General features: G+C 45.0%; 1 pseudogene across 1 annotated transcript; it reads left to right on the forward strand.

Moving 5' to 3' along the window:
* Positions 1-2,110: 2,110 nt before the first annotated feature.
* LOC306643121 (SAGA-associated factor 29-like) lies at positions 2,111-3,050 on the forward strand (annotated as a pseudogene). The gene has a single exon. The product of its transcript is annotated as an SAGA-associated factor 29-like (transcript).
* Positions 3,051-7,215: the final 4,165 nt, after the last annotated feature.

A 7,215-nucleotide genomic window follows, 5' to 3' on the forward strand; every position in this document is an offset into this window, starting at 1 on the left:
TTTTTTACAGACTGCATTTTGATTCATTGTACACAAATGGGGTACATCATTTCATTTCTATGGTGGTGCACGATGTAGACTCATCTCTTTTATTCAACACCTTCCCCAGCTCCAATGGATGATCTATAAGTATTTTTGTCCAGTCCACACTGGATGATCTATAAGTATTTTTGCATTAAGTAGTGAATAGATTTAGACTGAACCTCTCACAGAAATCATTCTAATACTTCAGACCTAATAAGTGCTCAATACACATTGTAATGTTGAGGAGTATGTAAGATTTTTCTCTAAGAAATTCACAGGAACTGCCACTATACTAAGGTTTTCCATAAATCCTAGAGGATGTATCTCTCATGGTCTCATTTTCCATATAAGGACATATGAGTTCACACTATTACATGCTACTGTAAAGAGCCTTCATTCCCAATATGTAACATGAAAGCAAATGAAGCAAGTGTATTTGTAAGATTTAAGCATGTTTAACTGTGTATGGTGGCAAAAATAGATCTTCCTCTCAGAGTTTTCCACTTTTGTCTTTTTGCATGGTTTTGGATTTTGGGAAGGTAGGTTGGTAATTTCATATTTCCCCCTGTAATCATAAGTGGACTAAGCTATCAAAGTATAATATCAAATTTGTGCTTGACATTTTCCTTCTGCTTTAAACAGTTACCACGTTTAGGTCGTGCTACAGATTTTCTGCGTGAGCTTCAATTGGTCTTTGTAATGCTCTATGCTCCATTCTTGTTTCTAAAGTAAAGAGAAAGCCTCAAACGAACCCAGGGAAGTCTATCATGCATCACTTTTTTTAACTTTCCAATTTCTATTTGCTCCTTTATTCTCCATACTTCTCTGTCCTCTCTTTTGTTTAAAATCTCATTTAGCATTCTCTGGAGGGGAGAACACAAGATTACAATCTAACGATTGTAATGAGAATGGGTTAAGTTGGTGCCGTTTCCCATTTTCATTACAATCTTGGTGGCAAGAATAATGTAACAGAATTTTTAATGCCTCATATATTACATGAACATTTTCCCGTGAGCTCCTGCTCCTTTTCCACGGACAGCACTGTGGCTGTGTGCTGCAGGACTTTGATCTTTTTATATTCTGCATTATAATCAATTGGCCATTTCACCCCTTCCCCATAGATTACAGTCAAACAAGTGAAAAATATTTTGATGTATAGCATACCACTGCATCTCATGACTATAAAATCCTGTCATCTGCAGACCAGTACCTGCAAATCCATGGAGCCGGTGATTCAAATCGGACAGAAGGCACAATCCAGGTGTCCTTGTGGCCCAGCACTTCTCAGAAAGGCACTCTGGGAATTGTAGTTTTGTCATTTAGAGTACAAATATACAGAGTTTTTAAATATTAGGAGTCCTTGTGGAATTGGACTTTGAACTCTAAGATGCTCATACCTTTTAAATAGGAAACATCACACATGCTTGTTACTCCACGGGTGGCCCTCTGACCAGCAGTATGGGTCTCACCTGGTAGGATGTGAAAAATGCAGAAACTCACCTCAGCCAGCCCAGGCTTCCTGAATTAGAATCTGCATTTTTAACAAGACCCTGGTCTGCACTGCAGGGTTTGAGAAGGGTTGCTCTAGAGTTTATTAGAGGGCTACACTGTGTACAAATAGTCAGAAAGTAGCTCCCTTCTCCCCGAGTGACCCCTGGAGCTTGCTGTGGGAGCCCAATGCAAGGCTGGGCACCAACCACAGAGCCCACTCACCTGCCTTCTCAGAATCTCCCTGTGAGGCCATCTCAATCTTTGCCTGTTTCTGGCTCTTCATTTTTCATTACCAGCCTTTCTGGGGCCCACTTTCTAGCAGATTCAAACCTTTTGACAAACTAATTCTCAAATGGCCTTTTGAACAAAACATCTCAGTGCAAAGATTCTCTCTCGTTACTGCTGTGGAGGAAGTCTATCCTCCCTGTTTCAGCTTCCTTGTTTATAAACCAGACATAACAATATTTTCTGTATTAGTTAAGAGATCAAGAACAAAAGGCAAGCGCACAAGAGACCTCAGCGCTCGCCCAAGTTCATAAAAGGAAAAGAAGCATGTGCGGTTCTCCACCTGCCACGATTCTTTGAACGCAAGTGCATGACCATCCGCAGACTTGTCACAGAGCTCCATCAGCTGATCAAGCAAACCCAGGAAGAGCGTTCGAGGAGCGGACACAACCTAGTGAATATCCAGAAGACCCATGAGCGATGCAGACAGAGAACAAGATTTCTCCTTATTACCGGGCAAAGCTACGAGGCCTCCACACCACCGCCAAGGCCGATGTGGAGGCTGAGGGCAACATCCTCGGCAAAGCCCTGGGTAAGATTGCTAAGATCAAGTTGCTGTTGGCAGAGAGGTGGATTGCGGCCAAGATTGGGTCTGTACAGTGATTCAAAGCCGCCTCGGAAGACCATGCACAGAGGGATGCTGATGACCTTGCTGCAGCAGTGGGCTATGACCCTGCCCCTATGGATCAGGAAACCTGGTGACAAGCCCCCACCTCTCTGTGGAGCCATTCTAGCCTCAGGGAACTATGTGGCCAAGCCTGGAGACAAGGTGGCTGCATGGGTCAAGGCCATGGATGGGATGAACAGTGGATCCTGGTGGAGGTGGTCAGTTACAGCCATGCCACCAACAAGTGTGAGGTAGATGACATTGATGAAGAAGGCAAAGAGAGACACACCCTGAGCCGCCGGCGTATCATCCCACTGTCTCAGTGGAAAGCCAACCCTGAGACTGACCCCGAGGACTTATTCCAGAAGGAGCAGCAGGTGTTGGCCCTGTATCCCCAGACCACCTGCTTCTATCGTGCCCTGATCCACACACCCCCACAGCGGCCTCAAGATGACTACTCAGTTCTCTTTGAAGATACCTCCTGTGCAGATGGCTACTCCCCTCCCCTCAATATGAACCAGAGGTACGTGGTGGCTTGTAAGGAGCCCAAGAAAAAGTGAAGCTGACTAGCAGACTGGAGGTCTGCTGCTGCCGTCCTCTTGGGAGAAGGCGAGAGAGGATTTCCCGGGATCAAATACATATTCTTCCCCCTCAAAAAAAAAAAAAAAAAAAAGGGAAAGAAAGAAAGAAAGAAAGAAAGAAAGAAAGAAAGAAAGAAAGAAAGAAAGAAAGAAAGAAAGAAAGAAAGAAAGAAAGAAAGAAAGAAAGGAAGAAAGAGAAAGAAAGGAGGAAGGAAGGAAGGAAGAAAAAGAACAAACCTCTATAATGAAGTGAACCCTCCCACCCAAAACACAGTGCTCAAATCAGAAAGCAAGGTCCTCATCTTGCACAGTAGGCCACACTGCAGGTCATCTCTGGTTCCCCTGCTCCTCAGAGAGCTTCTCCCCAGCACAGTCCTTGACTCCTAAGGGCACATCTCCATCTGCACAGCTGAAGCTTCATTACTGTAGGCAGAAAGGAATGAGGGTCCAGATAGGACCTGCCAGCTGGAAGGAGTCAGGAAGCCCCACTCCAATTCCATAACTGTGGAAGCAGCCTGGGCATTTGGGTGGACACCAGCAGTCCCCACCACACTCACCAAGCTGGGCTTATTTGGAGTTAAAAGAATTATAGAGATACATTGTATAGCACACTGCCTGGCACATGTACACGTTAGATATTTAATATTGGTAACTGTTGTTCTTCTCATCTTATCTTAAGCCCTACCAGTAACACAGAGACTATTTATCAAGCCTATTCAAAACTTTCATCTCACAGAATGAAAAGTGAACGAATTTCAGCCCACCTTCTGAAGGGACCTACAGATGCCTGAGATCAAACCACAGTTGCTTAACATCAGGTTTGTGTGAATTTGACACCAATTTAGACTTGGCCTGATGTCCAGAGAGGGTAATGAGCAGCTCTTCCAACTGCACTACTTCTATCCTTTGTACCTGTGTGACCCTCAGTGTAAAAAGCCCTGGATGCAGGCATGTGAGTGCTCATGGTTCACCCAGGGAGAGAGGAATCTTCAGAGAAGGGGTGTGAGGAGGTCTGACTCCAAAGGGAAACTGAACAGGAATTGCACTACATAATCGGTCTCACCTTGAATCCTGGGTACTCCTGTACCATTCAGGCCATGCCTGCAGGCTGTGTGGAGGTGAGGAGGCAGCTCAGCATCCTTGGCAGTCAACTCTGCAGTGGCCTAGGGTATGGAGGCACCAGCCACTATCAGGGATGCAGACAGGGCCAACAATAATTGTTTTCTGTGCATATTTGCTGCTTCCTCCCACATATTCAGAAGCTGGACTAAATCAGAGTAGGAAAAAGCCTATCTAGGTGTTTGGGTCAGAAAGGATTTTGATCTCATGGCCTCAGACTAAACCTATAACTCCAGCCAGCACTTGACCACAAGGGGATCATAAGAAATATGACTCACTCAATGTCATTTTTCACTATTACTGGAAAAATGATTCCTACCACATCAACATCAAGAAACAAAATGTTTTCTGCAAACAGGCATCTAAGGCACTGGTTATTTAACCTGTTAATGCAATGCAACTTTTTAGATGCAGCCTAGGCACTTAAATCTCAAGACCTCAAACAAGAATATGGGTTGATCCAAATCACCACCTGTAAGAGGTCTTCAGACAAACCATTCTGAGTCTTTGGCTTATAAGTAGAAAAATAAACACAAAAATAAAAGCAAAATTGGCGACTGTAAGGAATTCTTTGGGGATAATTCAAAGTACTCTTAATTCACAACATGTTGCCCAACTTCCATTGTAATATCTTTTTTATCCAAATATTCTTCTCCTTTCCCAGATCACTCTCCAAGTCCTTTATCACATCACACCTAGATCACAGTGTCCAATATAGTCTCCACTGACCCTGAGCTGGGACCTATTCCAAGCAGCAGCTCTCCCTCAAGTCAGCCTGACCTTGGACCAGGGTCCCAGATCCTGGGTTGTATCTCATCCTTTGTGTACAATTTCACCACGTGCCCTGGTTCCAGTAATGACATCAATACCGTCTCCACCGCCTGACTTTCTGCTTCAGTCTCCCCGGCCTGATGCAATAGGTCCCTCAGGACTGGGTCCTTGAATCCCTGAGTCTATTCGGAGATTTGCCTGATCACCAGTCCTGTGGTTCCTGCTGCTCGGTGACAGATTCCCTGGGCCACCTGCCGCCTGCCTACCCACCTGCCTGCCTGCATCTGCACCTATTGTCGACCGCCAGACAGCTCTCCTCCCCGTGGAGAGGAAAGAACAGATGGAATATTCTTAACAAAGTGGTGTAAAGAGAGAAAATGCCAGCTAAACAGCTAGGGGAAAAAACTGAGAGTTAAACTCTTTTATTAGGAAAAGGAGGTTGGTTAAGATGAAGGCCAAGGAAACAGGGAGGCTGTTTTCACACAGTCTTGGAAAGCTGCTGTCTGTCGACAGAGCTAGGAGGTCAAGCGTTGTATCCTGGAGTTGGACCTGCTGAGCATCCCAGCCCACCCTCACTAACAGGCAAGAGAGGATGATCACTTCATCCCTAACAGGCTCAGAGCCCCATCTGTAAAACAGGAGCGACACCTCCCTTGTGGACTGCTATTGTTCTTGCTGAGGTTAAAAGAGACATTATATCTAAAGTCTCTTATCATGGTTTCTTCAGCATAGGTCGGGTCTGCAGCAAATCTCCATCGGTGTTATGGTGCATCAGTTCTAGAGGAAGAGATACATACTGGGGTGGACCTCGTTTGGACAGAAGGAATACTATGTATTTAGAATAAAAGCCGAGGCTAGATGAGTCACCTTGCAAAAGATCGATAAATGCAGAAAATGTGGAAGCGACAGGAATCAGTGAGGTGAAAACCAGAGCAGAAATTTCAGTTCAGGGCAGAAAGAAGAGCAGGAGAATGGCCACCGAGGGATTGGGAGTGTTCGGAAAAGCGAATGAGCAGGTTGTGGTGGAGAACTGGGATTGAACCAGGAAGGTCGGAGAGGGAGTGGGACCCTGGTGGCCTCTAGTGAGCACACACACCACAACAGGCCCCAGGGCAACGGAGAGCCCGGAGAGAGGGAATCGGAGAACGGGGTGCATTTTATTGGAAGGGCAGGGAATGGAGGAACAACAAAGTATTTGGAGCGACTCCGAGAGGGAGAACAGGAGGGAAGTCCGTAGAGGGAGAGGTAAACAAGCAGTCAGCTGTGACAGAGAGAAGAGGCAATGAAGAAACATAATAATATATAATGCTATTTCAAAACAACAGCTGGGAATAGGGATTTGATAGCAAAGCAATAAATACCAGCAATGAGGGAACTAAATACCATTAAAATGCACAATAGTTAATAACAATGAAGCTGAAGTCGGGTAGCAATTAATAAATTAATAAACAATAACATAAAGTTTAAAATGAATAAAGAAAAAACATGAGGTGATCAGCATGACCATTTAGTGAGAGAAGGGCAAGGATTCCTCTGAAAAGAGGCAAGGAATGGCTCAGCTGTATTGCAAAAGGATATGATCCAGGTTTTGAGGGGACCTATTCCACTCCATGTCAGGCAAATGGAGGGAAGAGCAGCCCCATAGCAACATGACTCTCCACTGACCCCAGGGCTAGACACACATGGCCTCAGGGACTGATTGCCTGGATGGTGACACTAATGGCGCGCAAATAAGCAAAGCTTCATACTAAAGGGTGTCTCTAAAAATAACCACTAGGAAATTGTCCTACAAACGTAGGTGTGGGACCAGGCCACAGACCCCATTCTTGGATTCAGCGTCTTCTCATCTCCCAAGCCCCACTGTCAACCTCAGCATCTCTGTTTGAGTGCAATTGGGAGTCAGTAGGAATCCCCAACTCCTGTGGGGTTCCCCAGTGGCTACGTGGAACCCCCTCAGTCATAACCTCAGCCACAGACCTGAAAACTTCGGTCACAGAGAAAGCTCCTGCCGGTGTGTTTTGCCTTCAATATTTCTCAGTTTGTCTAACACAGCGATGGTATTGGGAGGGGGCTACATTTGTTTTTTAAAGCACAGGTCAAGGCTTCTCTGCTCTTGCTTCAGAGATTATTCTCTACTGCAGGGAGCGCCTACAAAGCAAGAAGAAAAAACAATAATAGAAAGTTGAGAACTTATTTTTCTCTCATAGGCAAAAACTTCAACCACGCTGGGGAAATGGATAATGGAAAGGATGAAAGCTGTTAAGTTGGATCCAGTAGGTCAGTCTTCTCTTTTAAGAAATTTATCCCTTCTTCTTCTTCTTCTTCTTTTTTTTTTTT

Source organism: Sciurus vulgaris (genome assembly GCF_902686455.1).
Source record: "Sciurus vulgaris genome assembly, chromosome: 13".
NCBI lineage: Eukaryota > Metazoa > Chordata > Mammalia > Rodentia > Sciuridae > Sciurus > Sciurus vulgaris.